The sequence below is a fragment of the Anser brachyrhynchus genome (genome assembly GCF_964034855.1).
Source record: "Anser brachyrhynchus genome assembly, chromosome: 10".
Lineage (NCBI taxonomy): Eukaryota > Metazoa > Chordata > Aves > Anseriformes > Anatidae > Anser > Anser brachyrhynchus.
Window position 1 is genome coordinate 11,332,949 of NC_137705.1, and position 13,590 is coordinate 11,346,538.

Consider the following 13,590-nt stretch of genomic DNA (forward strand, 5'->3'; position numbering starts at 1 on the left):
GGCGTGGTCTGGAGGATGGGGTTAGCACGAGAAGGCAGGTACCAGCCACTAATCCAACTTAAGGTCCTCAAGACCCAGAAACCTACCGTATTTACACTCTTTTCCTTCAGCATCTGAAAGGTGTGGATGTGTGCTCACACACATCCTTTACCAGCATGTGTCAGACCCAGACAGCCCAGCCAGGGTTTTCTGGAGGAAATCCCGGCTCTTCTTGGCTTGTTCCAAAGACAGTTCATGGATGGACGAGAACCTTCTAGTTCAGATCAACATCACCAAAATATCAACTTCCATTTTTTCAAATAGAAACTGAACACCAATGGTGTTCAAATACAAGTGCAAGACCTAGGAGTTTTTCAGTGTTAACAACTGAATTTCTTTCAAGAAATGCCTGTGAACCTCAGTAGACTATGGAGACCGTAGAAGAAGCAACTATAAAAGCCATGGCTTCAGGAGGAGAGGAGGAGCAGATGCTCTTCCTCCACATTCATTATTCATCTGTGCTGGGGACGGTCACCATCTGGACCTGAGATTTCAGGCCAGCACTATTTCTTCTCTTGCCATATCTACATCCTCAGCAATAGAAAACAGTGATGGAAGTGTAGCACAGTCCCACACTGACACTGGTTTCTGTCTGTGAGTTCTCCTCCATGTGTTACATGAAAATAAATCATGCACGAAGCACACCGATCAATTCTGTCCAAGCAGTGTTAGTCTCCAAAACCAACAAACTAGCACTTGAAGTTTCCTTACTCAGCTTGCTCTACTGCAACACAGAAGTTATTCTGCACCCCAGACAGGTTTTTAGGACTCCTTTGCAAGGTGAAACTCAAAAAGATACTCCTGTAGGCAGCAGAAAATCCTCCCAGCCGATGTTCTCAAAGGGAGCTCTCCAACAGTTCAACTTTCCCTCTGTAGCTCTCCTAATAATTAATGGGAAATAAAGTCCTATGGGAAAATTGCCACCAGGTAATTAATAAAAAATGAAAATGAGAGCAGAAAGAATGGAGATGTTGCAGAAAGCTTGTAAATTGAAAGAGGCAGACTTAGTTGTGATTTCCTTCCCTGTCTCAGAGGGTAAGTAATGCGTGCTCCACGTTCATCAGCGGCTCACCCAGGACTCTCAGTTTCATCCATTCACACTTCGGAAACAAGAGACATTGTGATGGGAATGTTCGTGCCTGGCCACATTTCTCAGTGGCCCTGCATGCACGGACTTGCTAGCACAGACAGGGGGATGTCTGTCAAGGACAATCTCAAATGCTCTGTGTGGATCTATTACCAGGTGACCACTTAAAAATAAAGGTCGCTGCTTGCTTTCTACCTGTGGGCTCAAGCTGCTTATCAGCTTGATAGGGTGTTCCCTATCAAGGGAATGTTTGGGGTGGTTCATTAAAACAAAGAAAAATGTCTTTTCTATATCTAAGCAATGTTGAAAAGTTCTTTTGCCTCAGCATCTGTGAAATGCCTCCCCAAAGAGCGAATGCTCTTCCTCATGCTCAAGCACATTTATCTTACTGTTACTAAAGAAGACTAGAGAAGAATTTAAAAAAAAAAATTTAAAAATTAAAAAAAAATAAAAATACCTTTTAAGATCAAAATTGATGTCCTCTTGGGAAACAGAGTTGCGAAACAATCACTGGAAATGCCCAGCTCCCAGCATCGTCTCCAACTGCAGCTTGCCAGCACGAGTGCCTGAGCTATCACAGCTGCTGGGGAATCCTAAGAGGGAAGAGGATGAAGATGGATGGTCTTACGATTAAGCTAGAAGCCAGGGATTCGAAGGGTTGTGGCATCACTTCCAGACCTCCCGCGTTGACTTTGGGCAAGTCAATTAACCTCTCTGTGCCTCTGCTTGCCATCTGTAAAATGGAGATAAGAGACTTCCCTACAGCACAGAAGTGTTTGAAAGAGACTTGTGTGTTTGACAGATGCTCTCATCCAATGCCAACAGGAGTCATGAGATTTCATTGACAGGAGAGTGATGGAGTGGAGAAGACCCACTGCCATTTGGGGTTATGTAGCTTTGTAAAAACTCAATAGGTATCTGTTCAGCTTTCCTCGCCACCTCTTTTGCACGTCTGTCTTCCAAGGTGCAAACACTCTCTCAGCCAATCGCTGGCTCCAGTACGAGCTTTAGGAACCCACAAAGCTCACAGGCTGCTTCCCACCCTCCACAAGGGCTTGAGAGGGTCAGCATGGATTCTTGCCACTAAAAAGAAGTCATGGGAATCATGGAAAAGAAGCCATGGAGAGCCCAGCCCTGCCTTATCCTTACAAGTGAGGAAGTGCCCAAGGCTGAAGGCTCTGCTGCCCTGGGTCCCGCTGCCCTCACACCCACAGGGTGCACAGATTAATGCCTATTTCCAGAAAGGCACCGTGCCCATCCCGGCAAAGCAAGAGTCATCACAGCCAGCCTGACCTACCCATTTCTCCCACCACACCACACTGCAGGGGCTCACTAATCCCTAGAAACCCTTTACAGCTCTGAAAACAAAGGAACATAATTTTCCATTGCATTTTTTTTTAAGACATCAGAAAAGAAAAACATTCCTGTGCTTTCACAGGGAACGTTACATTTCCCTTATCGGCTTCACAAGACAAGTTAAAGCATCTAATCTCAGCTCTGCCAGAGCCCACCTGACCCTTCTCTGCAAGACTCGGGAGGAGCATTTTTCTCTCCTTTTTTTTTTTTTTTTTTTTTTTGGTATTAAAATCCCATAGTGTTATTAAAAGGAATTGTTCAATTCCTTTAATTGGCTCAGAAGATAAATTCTTCCCGCAGCCCAGGGGTCACGGCCATCAGCAGCTATTTATTAGCTGCATTGATTGAGAAGAACAGCCTTTAAATGGAAATAAATTGAATTCTATGGCAAAGAGGATTCCATACAGGCTATTAATGTGAGACAGGAAGGCTTAGCTGTTTTATTTTTTATTTATTTGTTCCCTTCCTCAGCTCTGAGCCATCCTCAAGCTCCCAGCTGCTTCCCATTTCTCCCGCCAGCCATCCCCTCCTCACCATGAGGATTTCCTTACCTACACTGGCAAGAGCAAGTACAAGGGTGATGGTGATGGTGGAGACTTAGATAACCTCAGGGAGGCTCCAAATCTGTTCCACAGGGCCCAGCGAAGGAAGGAGAAGTGATGGAGAGCAAGGTGAGACAGCCACATGCATGCACAACAGAAATGAGAAGGGGAGCACAGCTCTACCAGTCTCTCTGGGGCGTTTTTATTTTATTTCTGCCTTTTCCACTGCTCTTGGATTGTCTTTGCCACCGCCTGTCAGTTCCAGAATACATTTCATGGTGCTCGCCTTCATTCCAGAGTTTAATTGCTTGAGATTGTTACTTGTAGGCTGTTAATTTATTAAAACCAGATCTCCCGTATTACTCCGGAGCCCAGAAGAATCATTGCCTTCTATTAAAGGCAGCGACGCGTGCCCGCTCGTCTTTTCTCTCTGGTCACCTCTGTAATTGCAGCCCTCTGCTAAGATGGAAAACTCCCCCCTGCCAGCTAAGCATCCTCCTCAGAGCAGGTGGGCTGAGGAGCACACAGGGGAGACAAACTCACTCGGGGCATAAATGGATATAACTTCTTGGATGTCCACAGAGGAGTGTGTGATTGCATTAGAGATGCACAAAACCTCGAAGCTATTCAGGTCATGTTTCCCCAGGTGGGAGAAAAACTCAAGTCAGGGGCTGTTGGTGACTGGTATCATGCAGACAGACATTACTAAAATACAATGACAGGCGACCACAGCATCCGATAGAGCCAGCACTGCAAACTGACAAACCACTGTCCTCACCCAGATAAGCACAGAAAAATCTTCCTTGGTTGTCTGGACCATCCCTTCAGTCAAATACCTTCCTCAAAGCCAGACACTTGCACTGCCTAATGGTGCCAGAAACAGAGAGAGCATTCGTATACCAGGATACATACATATCCACATACCAGCATGGGAGATATGTGAAAACAGGAGGCTAATACAGGCCAGAAACTCCCCGCTTCTTCTCATCCACCATCTCTCCATCTCCCCAAGGTTGCTCAGCTGCCTTCATCATGCCCAGCCCTTCCTCTGAAGGGCTTTCTTGGCAGCCCATGCACAAATCTGGTCTCACAGAGCTGCTCGATAGCATCTAAAATGCAGACGTAGCATCCTTTAAGGCAGTGCTTGAGTCTAGTGTTCAAACTCGTAAAGAAAAGAAAGGGAGTCAACAGGAAATTGAGAGATGGAAAAACATCATATACTTGAGATACTGCTGAGTAGCAGCGTAGGGGAAACATCCCTACATTTCCTGAGATCCCACAATCACAAGAGGCAAATAACCCTTCCCCTCCCAGTACATTGCAGGTTCCAGAGTTAACAACCCATGCAGCACCCTTGCATTACAGCCCAGTCCATATTTTAGGCACAGTGTGTGAATTCCCTCGAATCTGGGTGCCTCTGGTTTGTAACCTCACCAAGACTTTGCACAGAGCTTCACAGATGTAAAAACATGACCTCAAACATGAGATAAAAACATCACTGAATGCTGGAATAGGGCACTGGATCCAGAAAAGCCAGGACATTACCTGAGGTTTCCAATAACCCCAGCCTGCTACCAGGAGGGCACAGGAGTCCCAGTCCTCCTGAGGTCCAAACATCACCGATGCTTCACAAGGCACCTAGATATCCCATGACTTTTTCCCCCAAAATAAGCAATAGCTGGGATGCTGCTCCCTGCAGATGCAGGCACAGGCTGAAGCTCCCATTACCCACCATCCAGCAATGATAACAATAGCATTACAATAGTAAAACAATAAAATTTTGTTTACCTCCTAAACAGTTAGCTCATTTTAGCACTTTGCCTCCAAGTGCTAGATAATAACGGGATACAAGACAGGCAGTAGGTTTCCATACCCGAAACAGCAGGGGTGCATCTGTGATGTTAAAGACGTTGAGAGCTGTTGCTCCACGCTCCCGATCCTGGATGTGGCGTGGCTGGAGGAGGTGGTATGAGCTGTGATTTGGGCTGCACAGGGGGATTTCTCTGGGGTACAGAGCTGGGGCAAGCCAGACTAGCTGCTCTGATGCCTGTGGACTGGCATTGACCTAGATCCTTTGAATCTCTGCTTCCCTTTTCCTGAAACAGCCTGGACTGGTTTGCTTTTACCTACTTGATTTATTTTAGACAAAAATGTCCCATGATCTAATCTGAGATCTTCAAGGAGGAACACACAGCAAAAGATGGCACTTACAAAGATCCCCAAAACCCATTTCATTTAAACAAGGCTGTTATTGGGTTTTAATATACGAATTGATTATTATAAGCAGGCTTGTTGAGCTTAGCAGCTTAGATTTGTATCTATTTTATCACTGTTAATCTTTGATAAATATGTTTTTAATAATCTCTAGGTATTTATTGAACATAAAACTGTCATGTGAAATAGAGAGAGAGATTGCTAAAGATACTTATTATACACCACTTCAATACAAATTCATTATTAAAAACCTTTTACCGAGGTCTACTTTTAACCACAACATAACAGATGTGCGTACAGCACAGTTAATCTATAATAAATATATTTTAATAAACTATTGATATTTAACCTGCAGTAACCATCTTAATAAATATGATACATGGGCTATTGGACAAGCTGCTCTTCTTAGCTCTGTCAGACACTTGGAGGATACAGGGCCAGTATGAGAAGAGGAGGAAAGCTGTGGCCTGCTGGAAGGCAGTTTATTTAGCAGCCCACTACAGCCCTCAGGTGCCCTGGCCACTGGCCTCATTGCTGTTCCAGCCTCAGCTCTCCAGCCCCACCTTCGTACATGCCTCTGCCATCTCAGCTTAGCCCTGAGCCAAATTAACACCTGGCCCCAGAGGTCAAAGGCTGTTAACTCTGCTCCCGGGGCCTGCAGACCACGCTCTGCCTACCCAATAGTTCTGCTAAGAGGATAAACATCCTCAGTGGATCCGGAGCAGGCCAGAGCCCACATCCCTGGGGTGGGCAAAACACAAGGTTTGTGAGAATAGGGATCAACAGAGAAGCTCAAATGAGGTGATTTCAGCTTTGAACTCAGCGGAGGCCAGCGAATGCCTCTGACACATGGACTAGACAGAAGTCTGACTCCAAGCCATCAGAGGTAAAAGACTTGACCCGCAGTGCTGCTGAGACCCCCTGGGATGCTCTCAGAGATGGATTTGTCATTCTTTGCATCACTTAACAACTGAGGTTAGTTGCAACAAGCTGGCTGCGGAGGATACACACAAAATTTCACCCCCAGAACTAATCGAACGGGAGAAGAGCAGGGTAATTCCTCCCCTGTCCTCTCCTCTGGGTCCTGCCCCACTTGTTATAGGGCCACTGTTACAGGCCCCATGATCCCTCCTGCAGGCCACCATCTGATTTCCATCTATCAGAGAGAGCCAAGGATCTTAACGTGCAACTTCTAATTGAGCTGTATCATCTGCCACAAACATGAAATTAATGGTCCTACATCATAATCATAAATTCATACATAACCCCATGCACCAGCAAATAACTCTTTGCAGTGACACTACAATGGTAAGCCGATTTGCAAGACGCACACACTACCCAGGAATCCTAATTAACCAAATTAACACCATCACTTCAAATCATGTCCCAGCAGTAGGACATTTCCGATTGGCCTCAGGCTGGAGCAAAGCAGCCAAATGAAAGCCTGACAGCATCTCCACGGGTCCGGAGGGCTAAACCCTTACAGAGGGAAGTTTCTGGTGCCCACCCGTGCATAAGAGGAAGGGAGTGAAACATCTCCCAAGTGTATCTAAGTGCCAGCCCAGGACACGCTAACCCAGGAGCACCCCTCAGTTTCTCATACATTTCTCCAGCTTAACCTGCAATGGCAGGAACCCACTCTTGCCATGCTGTGAGCACTCGAGGCGTGCTCCAGAGGCTTGTGACCCTGCCAAATCCCTCTGGAGCATGCCAAAATGTGCCTTGGATGAGCCAAGCCGTGGGTCTGGGGTCACAGAGCAGAGCTGGCAAGAGAAGCCAGCATGGAGCACTCCTTGTGAACCCCAAACCCACTTGCACCCATTTCCACTTGTGACTTGCCCGAGCTGTTTAGAGCTCAACATCTTTTTTTATCTCCTTCAGGATAGTCAGGTTTTTCTACTTCTGCCTTGGGGAAAAAAGAAGTCTCTATTTTGGGAGCACGTGGGATTCAAGCCCACGACGGTCTCAGCGCTCCCGGCACGAAGGACAAGAGCCACAAGCCCTGTGCCAGAGCGCCTGGCTCACATCTCTCCTCACTCCGCCTGCATGATAAGGGGGCTCAGTCCCACCAAAGCGCTCCCACTGAGGCACTGAATGGTTTTGCCCCCCCAGGCACAACAGAGGACTGAGGGCTCCCCCCTGTGCTCTGAACAGATGCTCTAAAAGCCAGGACGGGGGGTGTGGACTGCCAAAAAAAGGAGACTCCTACCAGAAGTGGGGTTCGAACCCACGCGGGCATGCGCCCATTGGATCTTAAGTCCAACGCCTTCACCACTCGGCCATCCTGGTGGGCTGCCTGCTGCCCCCTGGCCTGCCAGGTCCCCCCTGGAGGACACACACCCTGCCAAGCCATCAGGGTCCCAGCCTGGGGTACTGCCCGAGCCCAAAACATCTTCCCCTCCTCACTGCCTTCTTTAAGTTCCCTGGTGAGCTGGCCTCTGGCAAGGCACAGTGAGAAAGCCTCCTCGCTCCCTTTCCTTGTACCCCACAATAAATGTTTTCCTACCCCATGGACTTTCCAAAACGTCACAGTTTTGCTCCCATGTCCTGGTGCTCCATCACCAAGAAGCAAACCTCTGCTCAGCCCAGCTGGCACACCCCAACCAAACACCTCGCTGGGAAGTGCCAGCTCTCATGGCCATGGAGAGTGGCACAGCACCCATGTGCCATGCCAGGTCCTCATGCTAGGACCACAGACATCAGTGATAACACCGCCAGGCATGAGGGACATCTCTGGGGGGTGTCAACCTGACCCCACTGGGTGTCTCAGGGGGACAGGGGCAGCTCTGCCAGCCTACCAGTGCTCAGCCAGACCCACCGAGTAGTTAAAGCATCATCCTTCCTCCTCGGGTCCTGCTCCTTATCCCCTCTGGCCTGCACTGGGGGTTCGACTGGAGTGTTTAGCCAGGAAAAACTGTGGGGCATGGGAGTCCTCCCTTTCCCTTTGGGATGAGCTATACCTTTTTGTGCTTTTGCTTTGCTCTGTAGGAAAAACAAACAAAAACAACAACAAAATCTTTCTTTGCTGAATCACATGGGATTCAAACCCACAGCCTCAAAGCAAGGCTGCATTCACTAAGTCTCTAGCCCTTAAGCCACAGGAGCCTGATGCTTTTCTGTCTCTGTTTCAGCCACTCTCCCTTCCCAGGCCTGCACCTTTGCACAGCACTGCCGTCGCTTTGGTGGGACACTGCAATGTGTTCCCAGTCTTTCTCCCTCCCAGGGGATTCCCAGACATCCCAGATCCCTGCACTGGGCTGGCACAGCCCCAGCCCTGGTGCCCACAGAGACAATCCTGGCCAGACCTTTTCACAGGAGGATCCCACCTGCTGAAGACACGCTGGAGCCTCCTCCGCCATGGGAAGGGCTGGGAAGATGCAGACTCCCCCCCTGGGGACATCCCCAGGCTGGTCCGACAGTTTGTGGGAGACCTTTCTTTTGGCTCCAGTAAAGCAAAATGTTTGGGGACACATCCCAGGCCCAAAAGGGGGTGTCTCTGTGGAGGTAAAGGGGATGGTGCTTGTTGGGTCTGCCCTGCTTGGAGCTGAGCAATTCCCTCCTCGCTTCCCCAGGGACTGCTAACAAACGTGCTTGGGGGTGCCTGAGCTGCTCGGAGGGCTTGCAGCCAGCGGGCGCAGGGGTGAGAGGCACTGACCAGAAAATGGGGTGTTTCCAGCTCTCAGAAAAGGGTCCCTTGAGGGGACACCCTGGCCTCCAGAGATGATGCAGTCTGTATCGCCTTGCTGGGGTCTCTTTAGACCCCAGGTATCCTGCTGCAGGGTGCTGCAGGTCCTCAGCTCAGCAGGGGAATGGGTTAATCCACCCACACACAAAAACCCTGCCAGGAGGAAATTCACCCCTTTCAGTGCCAAGAGGGGACAGCAACTGCTTCCCTTTGCTCTTCCCATTATAGCCACAGCAACACGCTGTGCGGGTCCGTGTGTGCAGGATCGCAGCCCAGCATCCCCGGATGCCTCCAGCTGCAGCACCCGCATTAGTATCAAACGAAGCCGTGCTCACAAAGGGTGTTGCGCTTGCCAGCTCCAGAGGAATCTGCTTCTAATGAGTGACTTCAAAGCATTAATGAGCTTGCAAAGCTCTCCTCTTCGTTTACAGAGCTGGACCTCGCGCGCTTGGCATTAAGACAGGGGTCACCTGTCAGGCGAAGAGAATGCGTGTGCATGTCGGCGAATATAATATATTTGTCATCCTCTAAGAAGCAGAGATTAATCATGCCCTCTCTGAGAGGAAGCTTTTACGCCACATCTGCTCTTGGCAGCATGGAGAGAAGGGAGCTGCCCGCGAGGACGTCCATGACCCGCACTGCTCAGATCCCCTTCCCGCCCAGCTCTGAAGTTAACATCCTACCTTAACCCCTTGGGTCCAGGCTGGGAAATGCTGCTGCAGTCAGCATCCCGAGGGCTGGATAAAGCGGTGGGGCCACCCCAGCAGGGCAGGGGTAAGGCGTGCATGGAGGGAGTAGTATGGGAGTGTGGGAGAGCAGATTCAACTGATGCTCGCTGCTCTTAGCACAGGCCAGGAGAGGAGATGGTGGTGGCCTGAACAACAAGGGCTGCAGAATGTGTCTTCTGCTCCCTCCAGGGACATCTCACCCCCAGCCATGTCCCCTGCTGAGCCTCCCCCAGCTCACCATAAATCTCTGCATTGAAACAGCCTCCAGCACCTGGCTAACAGCCCAGTTGCACCCATTTTCGAACTGAAGCTGAGTCTCCAAGGCTGACCAAAGCTTTAGAAGAGTCTAAGTATAACTCGTAAACACAGCCCATAACCCTCGGTTACAAGACAGCGGACACACAGGCAACTTAAGGAAGGCAATACCTATTTTAGCTGTGAAATACAAATCCACTCCCTGTCTGTGCCAAGGCTGGAAGAGATCTCTGTACAGGTAAGCTTAGCAGCAATGTGCAGGCCAAACACCAGCACACGGGATGTAGGCAGGCACACCGCAGCCCTGTCCACCACCAGACACACGACACAGCTCTTCCTGAGCACAAGGGGATGCTCTGAGTGCAAGGCACAGACAGCACCAAGAGCAGGCAGCTCCAGGGACCCAACATGCTCTAGCTCACACCTACATCACAAATTGCACATACCCAGGGGGGTCACAGGCACAACTTGGCTGTATTTATAAATGCAGCTTCAAGCAAATGCTTCCTAGAGTCTTCCATGGCTGTGCACCACCCATGAGGTTGCTTGGCTTCACCTGCAGACATGTGCGATGTGCTGGCTGGCACTTTGCTGGGCCTGGAGTCAGCCTTGCCTCCAGGGAGGACGTAACATCAGCTGAATTACCTGTGGTGTCTCGGATGTCTCCCATGCAAATCGTAAGCTGGGCTGGCTGTACCTTGCTCGCAATATCCCCCTGAAATGACAGCTTGAAGGTGACACAGCTACAGGTTTTCAGAACACATGTTCTGTTAGAGAAAGACATTAATAATGTCCTGGAGTCAGAAAGGTGTTGTCCTTAGCTTCAGAAACACATCGGCAATGTTAACTGGAAAGCAGTTCCTCCTCTCACCTTCTCCCAAAAGGGATCTCTTGGCACTCGGTGTCTATTCGGTAGATCTGTGTTTAATTTAAACAGCCACTGGAGGCAACTGCCATCCCACACGTTATTACTGCAGCTGGAGAGTGGCTGATTGGTAGCTAAGTTAAGAGAAAGAAAAAATCCAAAGCCTTGAAGTCATGAGCAAGGCAGAACAAAAATGGCACTCTAAGAGATTTCAGGAGAAAACTTCCACCATTTATGGGTGCAGGGGCAAAAATACTATCTGCACCCTCACTTTAGAAACTGGTTGGTAAAGAGAAACAGTAGGACAGGGTTGTCCTGAGCTTCTCTTGTGCTCATCCACTGCTACAAGAGCATTTTGGTGTGTGGGTTACAACCATCGGGGGCACTAAGTGACTCCAGTGTGACTCTGTATGGACCCCTACCAGGGTCATCTTAGATGAAGTGAGACCTGACAGCTCGGCTCCTCCATGCCCAGCTGTCTTGGGGGGGGTGAAAACTTCTTGCTGCTTAAACCAGCAGGGCTCCTGTGCTGAGTTCATGCAGCACTTAATGAGGAAGCTCTTCGGACTTTGTCAATTTGAAAAATAGCACTTCTAAATACAGTATTGACGTCCCACACGTAACTGTAAACTTCTGCCACATCTGGAGAGTAGCTGGAGCTCTCTGACAAAAAGGAGAGTCGAGCACAGGACAGCATGGCTACTTAGCTGGTAGCTGGCTGGCACCTTGGCAGCTTTCAGAGTAAAGAAGTGCAGATCGTTCATCCTTCCTGTTCTTCCTGCCTCTTGAGAGGCAGTTCAGGAAATCAAGCCAGCCTCACTTTGCCTTCAGATGGCTTTCTTTACAGAATGGCTAGAAAATATACATGGCATTCCAATAGGTGAAAGCTTATTTTCTGCAGAATTTGGCATGATGCCCCACTGCCTGTTGGCTCAAGTCAGCCTCTGTGTAACTACAAAAGTTACGGTGCTCTGTAGCTCAAGAGCAAAGGTTTTCCATGAACCTTGCAGATACTGGTATTCAGCCAGAAAGCAGCAACAACAACAGTAACAACAACCAAAAAACCACAAACGAACGAACGAACAAAAAAAAGACCCCTCACTGTGGGCGCACAGACTGGATTAAAAACCAGTGGAGCTGTGCAATTACAGGAGTTTTTTTTAACCCAGAGGGAAAATATGTTTTCTTTGTTGATTAAGTTCTTTCCAAAAAAAAAAAAAAAAAAAAAAGAAAGAAAGCAATGCAGCTACCAGAGCTAAGGTAGTAAGTCATAGCAAATAATGTATTTCTCCTGTTCAGGAATGATCTCCCAGCTGTTTACAGTTTTCTACAAGCTATTGCTAGTATAAACTATTCTCACAGTATTTTCTACAAATAATTTTTGGACAACAGACAGTTTCTCAAAAAAAAAATAATCTCAAGGACTCAGAATACCCAAGCTTCACATCACTGATTCTGCTTTGGTTCTGAATGGGCTTGTAATGAGATGGCTGGAGTGAATTGTTGATGTTTTAGCATTTCAAAGTCATCTCCTTCCCAGATCCAGTTATTCCCAGAGATGTTCTGGACAGTATGTGTGTGTGTGGCTTGTCAAGGCTTTACCTTTATTTAGCTTGGACTAGGTTATGAGGAAGGCATCGCCATGGACCCATCTCCCCCATCACTGTTCTATGCCTCTTCCAAACATCATCACATACAACACAGAAAAAGTGAGTCGTCATAGCTGTGTAGAAAAGAAAGTTCAAGAACACACTGAGGATCTCAGTGCTGTGATACTGATGCCTCAGATGTTGAGTGCCCAAGCCATGAATAAAAAAAGGGACGTGAAGTAAATGAGGCGTTCAGTGCATGTTCATCTATTCTCGCCTAATGCAGACCGCCAGACTTTTTCTACAGTCGCTGCAGAGAGAAAAATGTTCAGAGAGGGCTTGATCCCACCCGGGGCATTTAAAGAAGGGTAAAATCCATTGCTTTCTGGAAGTGAAGCAAAGGAACAAAGTTCATCTGCTTAGCTTAGGCTAGACACCTAGTCGCAGGTAATTAGCTTCGAGGGATATTGAATCTACCTGCAGGAGAGGTCCTTACAACAGACAGAGCCGGACACTGAACTTACTGCTTCTGGGGGTGGAATGATCAGCGCTGGAGGCTTGTTAGAAAATAGAAACCTGGCTGATCCTGGCTTGAGGCAGATGACCTCTGAAGGCCCCTTCAAGCCCTGCTCTCCATACCTGAATTTCATCAGAAATCTGTAAAACAGATTCTGCTAAGGCCATTCCAAAATCACACTAGAAAAAGCTACGTGTTGCATATTTTTGGCTGCCTTTTAACACTAGAGAGGAACTAGCCACAGGAAACAAATGTTCACCGGAGAAGTCCATTCTTTACAGGTCACAACTTAGGAAACGCTGCTTTATGCTACTCTCAGAAGCAACCCAGAAGAGAAATGAGGCAATTAAGTTATCACACCAACAAATACCAACAGAAGAGGCTTGCATGTGTCAAAGAAATCTCCTGCAATTCTTTACATGGCTGGGACAAACGTGTTGGGATGAATGACAAAAACTCTTTGTGCTCCACCTGCAGCATCAGCAGTGCCCACTGCTGCTTGGTGCCTCAGTGGGGAAGTGTGCAGGCAATATATCACATCCCAGATGTCAAGGTGCATCTGCATGAATTCCTAAAATGACATGTGTTCTTTAGCCCAGAGCTTGGCTCCAGGCTAAGAGCTAAATTTGATGTTCTCTGAGGCTAAAACTTCTTCAAAAACCATTCTAGCTTAATTAGGGAAGGGAAATTTTGGCTGCACATTCTGTAAAGGG

General features: G+C 48.2%; 1 long non-coding RNA gene across 1 annotated transcript in view; it reads right to left on the minus strand.

The window, feature by feature from the left end:
• Positions 1-13,590, minus strand: part of LOC308200348 — a 61,785-nt gene that overhangs the window by 35,848 nt on the left and 12,347 nt on the right. Inside the window, exon 4 of the long non-coding RNA XR_013955551.1 lies at positions 1,584-1,719. This is a non-coding gene — a long non-coding RNA (uncharacterized lncRNA). The remainder of the gene's footprint in view (positions 1-1,583; positions 1,720-13,590) is intronic.